Source organism: Sarcophilus harrisii, chromosome 6, assembly GCF_902635505.1.
Source record: "Sarcophilus harrisii chromosome 6, mSarHar1.11, whole genome shotgun sequence".
NCBI classification, from domain to species: domain Eukaryota; kingdom Metazoa; phylum Chordata; class Mammalia; order Dasyuromorphia; family Dasyuridae; genus Sarcophilus; species Sarcophilus harrisii.
In genome coordinates, this window is record NC_045431.1 from 66,790,731 (window position 1) to 66,803,419 (window position 12,689).

The following is a 12,689-nucleotide window of genomic DNA, read 5'->3' on the forward strand; positions in this document are numbered from 1 at the left end:
TGCCTTCACCAGGAGAAATTTGTCATCTCTGGTCAGAATCTGTGGGTGTCATTTTCGGAGCTGACTTGACCAGAAAGTCCATTCTCTTTGGACAATTGGAGAATACGACCTTTTTCATGGAGCTACTTTTAACTACAGGTAAAAACCTTGACTCTAAGTGAAGTTTAAGCATCATTTAAAATAAGAGACACTGGTTGGGGAGTGATTAGGAGATGAGGATGTTGGATGGAAGACACAATATTGATTATTGTTGCTATTGTCTTGTTTGTTTTGATGGTGTAGCTGATTAAGAAAAATTCTGGATGTACCCTAAATAATTAAATGAAAACTCTTGGAATGTCATAGGAGACTGTCAACAGTGGGATGGAGTGACAAAGGGGTGTGTGTGTGTGTGTGTGTGTGTGTGTGTGTATGTGAGGGAGGAAGAGATAATTCATTTGCTACATACTTTACCTCCTCCCCATTCAAAAAACCTTTAAAAGTCTCCAGTTCTGCAGAGTCTCCACAGATTCTAACAGAGACAACAAGCTTTTCCTCTGAGATTACCAGTTTTAGAGTAATCTATGATCATCATTTTAGAATAGCAAGGGAGCTTGGAGGTCATTTGATAAAGAAATTGAAGCTCAGAGAGGTTAGGGTTAAGCAAGCTGATAGACATATTTAATTGTTGAACCTCATAACTCTGCAAAATAATCTGGCCTTAAATTCTTCCTAACTGTATTACTTGGAACAAGTCACTTGTATGTACCTCAGTTTCCTTATTTGCAAAATAGGGATAATAATAGCATCTAACGTGGCTGTAAGAATAAAATGAGATAATATTTGTAAAGCACTTTGTAAACCTTAAAATGCTATATAAATAGTAGCTATCATTATTGTTGTTGTTATTGCTTTCTGCCTACCTCACATGGAGCTACATTTATCTTGTATCCTAGGGTTTCCCACACTTTGTAGGAGTTATTAGCATGTAGCCATATCTCTACCTTATAGAAATTTATGGGATCCCTCTAGAATCAATCAATTAATTAATCCATTCATTTATCAAGGAGAATCCCACTTACAAAAGTCCTTAGCCTCGTATCCAGTTACCTGGTCACTATTTTCTGAATAGTTCTTTAACTACAAATAACCAATATCAACTCTACGGCTACTTATTGCTTGTTAACCTTAAAAACGACTAAGGAATCACATGCAATTTCATCCCTTAACAGCTTGTGAAGCACATCTATTTTGCCCTTTTTCTTCTTCCCCCTACAATATTCTGAGTTCCTGAATAGCTAATAATGACAATCACTGATAATTGTAGAGTGCTATAAGGATAAAAAGCATCTCATTCATTCATTTATTCTCTGTCTCTGTCTCTCTCTGAGTGCACACACACATTAATGAGAAAAATAGTATTTTATATTTTTGCATTTCTCTTTAATGTCTGGCTTAATAAAAGACAACTGGATAATCATATTTGCTTCTATTTTCTATTTGATGAAACAGGTGACATGGTGGCTAGAGCACTGCATCTGGAGCCTGGAAGACTCATCTTCCTGAATTCAAATCTGACCTCAGCTACTTTCTAGCAATATACCTTGTGTCAATTCACTTAACCCTACATGCCTTAGTTTCCTCATCTGTAAAATGGGCTTGAGAAGGAAAAGGCAAATCACTTTAGCATCTTTGCCAAGAAAACCTTAAATGAGTTAGTTATAAAGAGTTGGACACAACTGAATAACAATAACATATGAAGAATAAAATCCAGCCTCAAGCAGAAATTTAGTTGGAAAAGAGTATTTTAAGTTAAGTAACATCATAGTCTTATTGTGAAAATAGTGTTAATTTTGTTGATTCCCCCAAAAGACCATGGGAACCCTTCAGGAGTCTTGGGGCTATAAACTGAGAACTGTTTTCTACTGAATAATAACATGGTACAGGGAAATTCAGAATAAGTGGCCCTGGTCTCTGCTTACAACTGCCCTGTATTGCTTCTGGGATCTTAGACAAGTGATGTTTCCTCTCTGGATCTCAGTTTCCTTATTTTTTAATTAAGGGGGTTTATTATATGATCTCAAAGGATTCTTGCATTTCTCTGTCACTGATCTTACATCATCTTAAATTCTGAATACAAAGTAAAAAGTTTTGACTGATTTTTTAATTGAGAAACTAGAAGGTAAAGATACCCTCTGTGCAGGAAATCTAATTCTATTCAATCAGGAAAGGCTAAATTTTTAATAAAATTCAGGGTTTAAGGTGATGAAGGGGTAAATTACAGGTGTGGAGGACACACAGTCATGGAGAGAGGGAATGAAATTAATACAATTAGGGAAAGCGAAGGATTCCTATTCACCTGGAATGTGGAAAGCAAGGAAAAATAGTGACAGTGTATATTTTTTGAGATCTGCATAGCAAGTACTAATATAAAAATTATGTGAAAGAAACAAGCTTTCTAGATAGGGTGTAACCTGGCACAGAAAAAACCCTATTTGATTGTTACGTTTAAGTCACTCACTTAGTAATTCATTCATTAGAATTTTTTTTTATAGAAAGGTTGTATAATTTATGGACAACTTGAAAGAAATACTTCAGCTGTCAAAGTATCTTTTTGTTGGCAAACTCAGCTGTTTGTTAGAAGTTTATATTATGCATTACTTAACAGATTAGTACAACTATCATTATAAAAATAAAAAAACCCACTATTTCCCCTTGAGCAAATTTTTGTCACTAGAAGAAAGGGAAAATGCATACCATTTGACCAAGGAACAATTATTAGGTCTTATCCTAAAAAGATTATGTGTGGGCATGTGTGTAGTTATAGAAGCTCTTTTCTGTAGAGCCTATTCTTCGAGAATATCTGAATAAGCTGTATGATATACTATAAGAAATGATGAGCAGGATGCTTTCTGAAGAACCTGGAAGGACTTTCGTGAACTGAAGCAAAATGTGTTATGTACAAAATAACAGCAATATTATAAGATGATCATCTGTGAATGACATAATTATTCTCAGTAATACAATGATCCAAGATAACTCTGAGGGACTTGTGATAAAAAAAAGCAGTCCATTCCTGGAGAAAGATGGTAGCTGAATACCGCCTGAAGCATACTTATTTTGCTTTCTTTACTTTTTTGAGTGTTTTTTGTTCTACATTTTCTTGTACAATATGGCTACTATGAAAATGTTTTGCCTGACTACATGTGTATAACATATCTCATGACTTGCCTACTTAATGAGAGTGGAGAGGGAGAAAGAAATTTGAACTCAAACTTTTAAAAATGAATACTAATATAACTGGGGAAAAATAAAATACTAAAAAAGGGAAAAGAAAAGGAAGGAAAACTCAACCATACATTTCTACTACAGAGTTCTGATGTAGTTAGAGACTGGGTTACCATAGTAGAAAAAGAGCAACCATTTTCTTGGGTTCCAATGCAAAGACAAGAATATAACTGGCTTTGGAAAAGAATCCTCCCCTAAGGACTTCAGAGAAGAGGAAGGGACAGGGATCATCTAGCTCTAGGAGAATCCTGCTCTCCAGTCATGGCCTTCTTTTTCGCTTTCATTGGACAGTGAAAGGATCATTGCTCACTTTAAGGAAAGGTCAGAAAGAATGATGTGAATGTTTTCATTATTCCCTATTTCTCAAAGGGAACTCATCAGAAAGACAATGAAATTCAGCTCTCAGAAAAGAATCTCCAGAGAGCTGAAATAACACCGAAGCCAAAAAACAGACAAAAACCTCATAGATCATTCACTGCTAGAGAACACACATTTAAAATCACAACATGAAAATGTCCTGCAGCTACCAGGGAAACGGGTCATTAAACCACTCTCTAATGAGGCTGGAGATACCATTCCTTCATTTGGCTCAGAAGCGTGCACCTGAGTTGGCCAGCTTCTCTGCTCTGTCTCAGAGGACATGCTACCTGATGTGTTTTGTCTGAATGCAAGGGAGAATAAACTGTTCCTTTCTGGGGCTGCTCATTCCCTTCTCAGGAGATCTCTGCTTCAATTTCTATCCAGAAGTTTTTTGAAATATTGTCAAGCTAAGCACTGAGGGGCAGCATATAATGTGAGGGAGGACATATCATCAATGAATAGACAAGAGAAATGTGTTAAAATGAAAAAATCCTTACAATTTAAATGGAAAGAACTATTTTCTTTGAAAACAAACAAATACTCCAATGAGAAGTGGTATGAGAGGGCTGATCTTGGAGCCAGAAAGAAGTGGGTACAAGTACCATTTCTGACAAAATACTGGCCACGTGGTTCTAGGCAAGTCATTTTAGAGTTATGTAGATTGTCGAAACTTAGAGATTTAATTTTTTTGAGGATTTTTTATGCAGATTGTAGAAATTTATAGAGATTAAGTAATTAATCTCTGAGATTATAAACTTGAGAGAAGTTACATATCTGTATTGGTAGAAAAAGTCATAGATATTGGATTCCTTCTACCTTCCCACAAATTAATAAATTAAATTAATTATAAAATTCATTGGATAAAATTAAGAAAGCCAAATTCCAATATATCAAAAACATATGATTTTATCAGCATGGGTACTCCTTTCTAGGGATAGTCAACTAATTACTCATTTATTTATCTGTTTATTTATTTAAGAACATACTCTGTTCTAGGGGAAAACACAAAGCATAATTGCCACTCAGTTGATGGTTTTCAAGGGTGGTTATAGTCAAAAAATTCATTGCCCTGAATCTAATCTGGCAAGACTAGTCCTGGGATGAACAGCACACATGGAAGCACCTGAATTTGTGGCCAGCTAGATCTGCCATGCTGTGTTGTCTCTTACCGAACTATTTAATGGCACTCAAAGAAAACAATTCTTTTTACCAGGCTTGTCCTTTCTGGCTTGGTAAAATTGGTCATTACTTGCCTTTTACTGACATAGACTTTCAGCACCCAGAATCAATTTCATGCTCTGATGAAATACTAGGGGAACACCTTGGGGAAAGAATGAGTATATAAATCCAAAATTCAACAGACTTCATTCAATCCAATACAATCCAATAATTTAAAAAAGCATTTTGAAATGAGCAGAACCAGGAGATCATTGTACATGGCAACAACAAGATTATACAATGATCAGTTCTGATGGACATGGCTCTCTTCAACAATGAGATGATTCAAACCAGTTCTAATTGTTCAGTGATGGAGAGCCATCTACACCCAGAGAGAGGACCCTGGGAGCTGAGTGTGGATCACAACGTAGCATTTTCACTGTTTTTGTTGTTTTTTGCTTGCATTTTGTTTTCTTTCTCTTTTTTCCTGTTTGAGCTGATTTTTCTTGTGCAGCAAGAGAATTGTATAAATATATATGCATATATTGGATTTAACATATATTTTACCATGTTTAACGTATATTGGGCTACTTGCCATCTAGGGGAGGGCGTGGTGGAAGTGTGTGTGGGGGAAATAGGAACACAAGATTTTGCCAGGATTAATATTGAAAAATTATCCATGCATATCTTGTGAAAACAAAAAAATAAAAAAAAAGCATTTAGTAAGCAATTACCATTTGCACAGGTATCATGATCATCATGGGGATATAAAGATAAACAAAAAAGTCTTCCCTGCCCTTAGGGAACTTACATTTTCCTAGGAGCAAACAATATGCACTAGGGTAAGTAAAGAGTTAGGGAAATCAGAAAAGGCTGCTTGTAAGAGATTGCACCTGAAATGAATCTTGAATCAAGAGAGTCATTAAATTTCAGAGGCATAAGAGATCTGAGAGAGTATATCAGACGTTTTTCACTTCTTGGTATCATAATTTTTGAAACATTCTAGCTCAGTGGTCCTCAAAGTGTAGTCCAAAGAATTGTTGGGGTCTCTGAAACCCTTTCAGAGGGTCTACAAATTCAAAATTATTTTTTATATCTAATATAGTAAATAACTGTAAATATAACCCATGTGAACAAAAACTATTTGAACAGATCCTTGATAGTTGTTTTTTTTTTTTTTTTTTAACAACATGAAGATACTGAGAACAAAAGTTTGAGAACCACTTTTCTAGCTAATCCATATGATCTTTTAGACTTTGCCTTTTCCTGCAGTGCATGTACCAATAGAAAAGGAAGGCCTAGTTTAGGTGTTGAGGAGGTAATGTCAGGGGACTGACCTTTGAATTTATTTGGTTATAGTCCAATTTCATCATCTTATAGATAGGGAAACTGATCAGATCAAAATCTAGAAATCAGGTTATGGCTCCTAGTTTTGCCATCCTATAGCTGTGTGACATAGAGAAAATCACTTGACTGCATCCCCTCAGGAATTTAGAGATTATCTAGCTCAACTTCCTCATTTTGAAGGGGAGCAATTTGCCCAAGAAAATACAGCATTCTGAGTCATCAGTGCCCTGGACATTCAACTATGGATCATATAAACTAGATTTCAACTTCAGTATGTTCAGTAGAACAAAGATATTCCAGTGCCCCTGATATACAATCATAATGCCAAAAGATTATCTTCGTGAATTAGTTTTGAGTAATAAAGCAAAATATTTGTTCTCACTTCCCTGGGTACCTTTACAATATGTAATTTTCCCTTTGTCTAGTATTTTTGATTTTTTCTCTCCAATGCCACTTCCATTTCTCTGCTCTTTCCATCTTTTCTGTCTGCTCCCCTTAGTTTTGGTATTCATTTGTTAGCTCATCAAATATAAATATTTACAGGAAAAGAATAAAACCCTCCAATGGCTACTTGTTAGAACCAAGCAGCTTTACCTCCAGCTGGGTTTGTGCTGGTACCTGGGTATCATTTTTGGCACTTCTTGGAAATAAACATGTAGTGTTTGAGAAGAATCAATCTTATGTGACAAGTGAACAATTTGCTGGATATTATTTATTTTTCATTTTTCTTTTAGAAAATTAATCAGACCAGGAAAGGAAAATGTCATTTGACTTAACCATTGAAAAATATTTTTTAAAATCCATTTTGGAAGCAAAGATTCCATTGAAATCCCAAGCTAAAACAGTTTCAACTTTTAGAGGAATAATGAATAGTTAGTTTCTATGTTTCACGCAGCTCAACTACTTATTAATTTTTAGTACATGGTATGGAAAAAAAAAGTGCTTAAGGAAGGGATGGAATTATTTGTAAGGCTGTGGAATATTTTTTTCTTTGCCAAGATCTTTGCCTAGTAGCAATACATTTTTTTTTAGAGAAATACATAGTCCTAATAATATAAATGCAATGGGAAGAGAGGGAACAAGCCTACTATATGCCAGGCACTATGCTAAGTGCTTTATAAATATTATCTTATTTGATCTGAATCCAAAAGATTGTAGAATCTGAAAAGCACACTAGAATTGGAAGTCATTTTGAAGAAATGGGAATAAACTGAAACTCTATTGAAATGATAGCCAGAGAAGAGATGAGAATATATACTTTTTTTTTTCTTTACAAAGGTACCAGATGATGAGTATGGAAGCTTGTATGTACTGTCAACCTTGATAGATGTATTGGTTTTGTTGAACTGCCTGTTTATAATTTCGTTATTTCTACATTGTAAGAAATAGCTTTCTGGGGAAGGCGGAGCCAAGATGGCGGAGAAGACACACGCGACTTTCTAAGCTCTTCTCTTACCCTCTTTATCAATATTATATCAAGCCTCAAAAATAGTCTTGACTGCTACAATTCGTAAAGATAAGAAGTAGAACAACTCACCGGCGGAAGAAAATCTGCAGTCTCGCCAAAAAGGTTGGTTCCGGGGCCAGGGGGGAGATCGGCGCAGACAGGGAGAGAAATTAGGTTCCGAGGAGAGTCTCAAACAGAGGGTGAAAGCACAGATCTCAGCACAAGCGCTCAGCCCCAACCCGCAGTACAGGGCTTTTCCTTGGGGCAGCTGTGATCCTGCACGGCAGGAGGACGCAGCCCGGGTTAGCCTCCAATCTGCACAGTGGGGAGCTCAGCTTGGGGCCATAGAGCTTTTCCAGGGCCGATTTGCATCAGGCAGAGACGCTAGGTAGAGTTTGTGGCTGTCTGCGTTCTGCGGTCTGCGCTCAGCTGCTAATACTCACAGTCCCACAAGAGGCTCCGGCCTGGGGCAGTGACACTTTCACCACTTAGTCTCTAGCCAAAGGCAATCGCTAATCCACTCAGCCCTACTAAGCAGTTTGATAGCTAGGCCAGTGCTGAATCCACTTCCTGTTGGGGGAAGGGAAAACTCTCACCCAGAGCACTCCCATACCTCGAGCCGGAAATCGCTTTAAATCTTTCCCTGCTCTGCAGAGGAAGCTGGTAACCCCCTTGCCTAGGAGACCTACCCTAAAGGCTTTAAAACATGAATAAAAAGATGAAAAGAACAATCGACAGCTTCTATGCAGAAAAAGAGCAGGTCAGCAAACCTGAAGAGACCTCAAACAGCAAAAATGCATCAGACTGTCCTCCTTTACATAATGCTCTCATAGAAGAGACCATTAAAAGTCTCAAAAGAGAGTTAGAAGATAAATGGGGAAAGGAAACAGAAGCCTTACAAGAGAGCAACAACTTCCTGAAATACGAATTGGAAAAGTTAAAAAATTCCCAGGAAGTGCAAATTGGTGAATTGGAAAAAATAAAAAAATCACAGGAAAGTAAGAATTGTGAATTGGAAAAAATAAAGAATTCACTAGAAAGTAGGATCCGTGAATTGGAAAAGACAAAGAACACGCAAGAAAGTAGGATCGTGAATTGGAAAAAGAAAATAATTCACTAAAAAAAAAATTAGTGAAATGGAAAAAAATTCCACAGACCAAAACAATACATTCAAAAACTCAATTGGACATATACAGAAAGAAGTAAAAAAGCTAATGAAGAAAATAATTCTTTAAAAATTAGAACTGAACAAATTGAAACTAATGATGCATTGAGACAGCAAGAATCAGTCAAGCAAAACCAAAAAAATGACAAACTGGAAAAAACCATGAATTATCTACTTGCTAAAACGACAGACTTGGAAAATAGATCTAGGAGAGATAATCTGAGGATTATTGACTTTCCAAAACTATGATGAAAAAAGAGCCTAGATACTATTTTACAAGAAATCATCAAAGAGAACTGCCCAGATGTAATAGAATCAGAAGGTAAAATAGGCATTGAAAGAATTCATCGAACACCTTCTGAAAGAAACCCTAAAATAAAAACCCCAAGGAATATTGTGGAAAAATTTCAGAACTATCAGATTAAGGAAAAAATTTTACAAGCAGCCAAAAAAAAACCATTTAAATACCGAGGTGCCACAATAAGGATCACCCAAGATCTGGCTGCCTCTACATTAAAGGAAAGAAGGGCCTGGAATATGATATTCCGAAGGCACAAGAACTTGGGATGCAGCCAAGAATAAACTACCCAGCTAAGCTGAGCATTTTCTTCCAGGGAAGAAGATGGACATTTAATGAAACAAATGAATTCCATTTGTTTCTGAAGAAAACCAGAATTAAACAAAAAAATTTGATCTCCAAGAATAGAACTCAAGAGATGCAGAAAAGGTAAAAATAACTTTGAGAATTGTATTTCTGTTGTGGATATACAAAAAATACATGTAAAATTTGATTGTACTGATATAACATAAAAAGGGAAGTAGATATGGAAAAGGGATGATGGCAGAATAAGGTGGGAAGGAGGGATAAAAAGAGGGAAACCACATCCCACAAAGAGGCTAAGGAAACTTATCATATCTGAGGGAATTTAGAGGGGAGGAACATTGTGTGAATCTTACTCATCAGAGTTGGCTCAAAGAAAAAATAATTGACATTTGTTTTAGAGAAAATTCTCTCTGCCTCATTAAAAAAGGGGGAGAGGAAAAGGGAAAAGAAAAAGAGTAATAAGGGAAGGAAGGGGGAAAGACTCAAAGGGGGGGAGGGAGGGATTATAAAGAGGATAAGTATCGTGATACAAGAGGGGTACATAAGTTTAAAAGGGGGAAAGAGGGTTGGGGGAGGCAAGAATAAGTAAAGCACAATCTGGGGTTATTAGGATGGCAGGAAATACAGATTTAGTAATTCTAACCGTAAATGTGAATGGGATGAACTCCCCCATAAAGAGGAGGCAGATAGCAGACTGGATCAAAAGTCAGAACCCTACAATATGTTGTTTACAAGAAACACATTTAAAGCAGGGAGATACATATAGAGTAAAGGTAAAAGGCTGGAGCAAAATCTATTATGCTTCAGGTGAAGTCAAAAAAGCAGGGGTAGCCATCCTTATCTCAGATCAAGCAAAAGTAAAAATTGATCTAATTAAAAGAGATAAGGAAGGAAACTACATCCTGCTAAAGGGTAGCATAAACAACGAAGCAATATCAATATTAAACATATATGCACCAAGTGGTATGGCATCCAACTTCCTAAAGGAGAAGTTAAGAGAGTTGCAAGAAGAAATAGACAACAAAACTGTAATAGTAGGAGATCTCAACCTTGCACTCTCAGAATTAGACAAATCAAACCACAAAACAAATAAGAAAGAAATTAAAGAAGTAAATAGAATATTAGAAAAAATTAGGTATGTTGGATCTTTGGAGAAAATTGAATGGAGATAGAAGGGAATATACTTTCTTCTCAGCAGTTCATGGAACCTATTCAAAATTGACCATATATTAGACATAAAGACCTCAAAATTAAATGCAAGAAAGCAGAAATAGTAAATGCTTTCTTTTCAGATCATGATGCAATAAAACTACATTCAACAAAAAATTAGGGGAAATAGACCAAAAGTAATTGAAACTAAACAATCTCATCTTAAAGAATGATTGTGAAGCAGCAAATTATAGATACAATTAATAATTTCACTCAAGATAATGACAATGATGAGACATCATACCAAAATTTGTGGGATGCAGCCAAAGCGGTAATAAGAGGGAATTTTATATCCTTAGAGGCTTACTTGAATAAAACAGAGAAAGAAAAGATTAATGAATTGGGCTTGCAACTAAAAAACTAAAAAAGACCACATTAAAAACCCCAATCAAATACTAAATTGGAAATTCTAAAATTAAAAGGAGAAATTAAAATATTGAAAGTAAAAATCTATTGAACTAATTAATAAAACTAAGAGTTGGTTCTATGAAAAGCCAATAAAATAGATAAGCCTTTGGTAAATCTGATTAGAAAAAGGAGGGAGGAAATGAAATTAGTAGTCTTAAAATGAAAAGGGAGAACTTTCCACCAAGGAAGAGGAAATTAGAGAAATAATAAGGAGTTATTTTGCTCAACTTTATGCCAATAAATTTGATAACCTAAGTGAAATGGATGACTACCTCCAAAAATATAGACTTCCCAGACTAACAGAGGAGGAAGTAAATTGCTTGAATAGTCCCATTTCAGAAAAAGAAATAGAACAGGCAATTAAACAACTCCCTAAGAAAAATCCCCAGGACCAGATGGATTTATATGTGAATTTTACCAAACATTTAAAGAACAATTGGCCCCAATGCTATATAAATTATTTGATAAAATAGGGAATGAAGGAGTCCTACCAAATTCCTTCTATGACACAGACATGGTACTGATACCTAAACCAGGTAGGCTGAAAACAGAGAAAGAAAATTATAGACCAATCTCCTAATGAATATTGATGCTAAAATCTTAAATAAGATATTAGCAAAAGACTACAGAAAATCATCTCCAAGATAATACACTATGATCAAGTAGGATTTATACCAGGAATGCAGGGCTGGTTCAATATTAGAAAACTATCAATATAATTGGCCATGTTAATAACCAAATTAACAAAACCATATGATCATCTCAATAGATGCAGAAAAGCATTTGATAAAATCCAACATCCATTCCTATTAAAAACACTTGAGAGTATAGGAATAAATGGACTTTTCCTTAAAATAATCAGCAGCATCTATTTAAAACCATCAGTAAGCATCATAGTAATGGAGACAAACTGCAACCATTACCAATAAGATCTGAGTGAAACAAGGTTGCCCACTATCACCGTTATCTTAATATTGTATTAGAAACGCTAGCTATAGCAATAAGAGCTGAGAAAGAGATTAAAGGAATAAGAATAGGCAATGAGGAAGCCAAATTATCACCTTTGCTCGATGACATGATGGTATACTTAGAGAACCCCAGAGATTCTGCTAAAAGTTATTAGAAATAATCCACAACTTTAGCAAAGTTGCTGGTTATAAAATAAACCCACATAAGTCATCAGCATTCTTATATATCACTAACAAAATCCAACAGTCAGAGTTACAAAGAGAAATTCCATTTGAAGTAACTACTGATAATATAAAATATTTAGGAATCTATCTGCCAAGGAAAATCAGAAACTTTATGAGCAAAATTACAGACCACTTTTCACACAAATTAAGTCTGATCTAACCAATTGAAAAATATTAAATGCTCTTGGATAGGGCGAGCAAATATAATAAAGATGACAATTTTACCTAAACTAATCTATTTATTTAGCTATACCAATCAGACTCCCAAAAACTATTTTAATGACCTAGAAAAATAACAACAAAGTTCATATGGAAAACAAAAGGTCAAGAATTTCAAGGAATTAATGAAAAAAATCAAATGATGGTGGCTTAGCTGTACCAGATCTAAAATTATATTATAGAGCAGCAGTTACCAAAACTATTTGGTATTGGCTAAGGAATAGATTAGTTGATCAGTGGAATAGATTGGGTTCAAGGGATAAAACAGTCAACAAATATAGCAACCTAGTCTTTGATCAAACCCAAAGATCC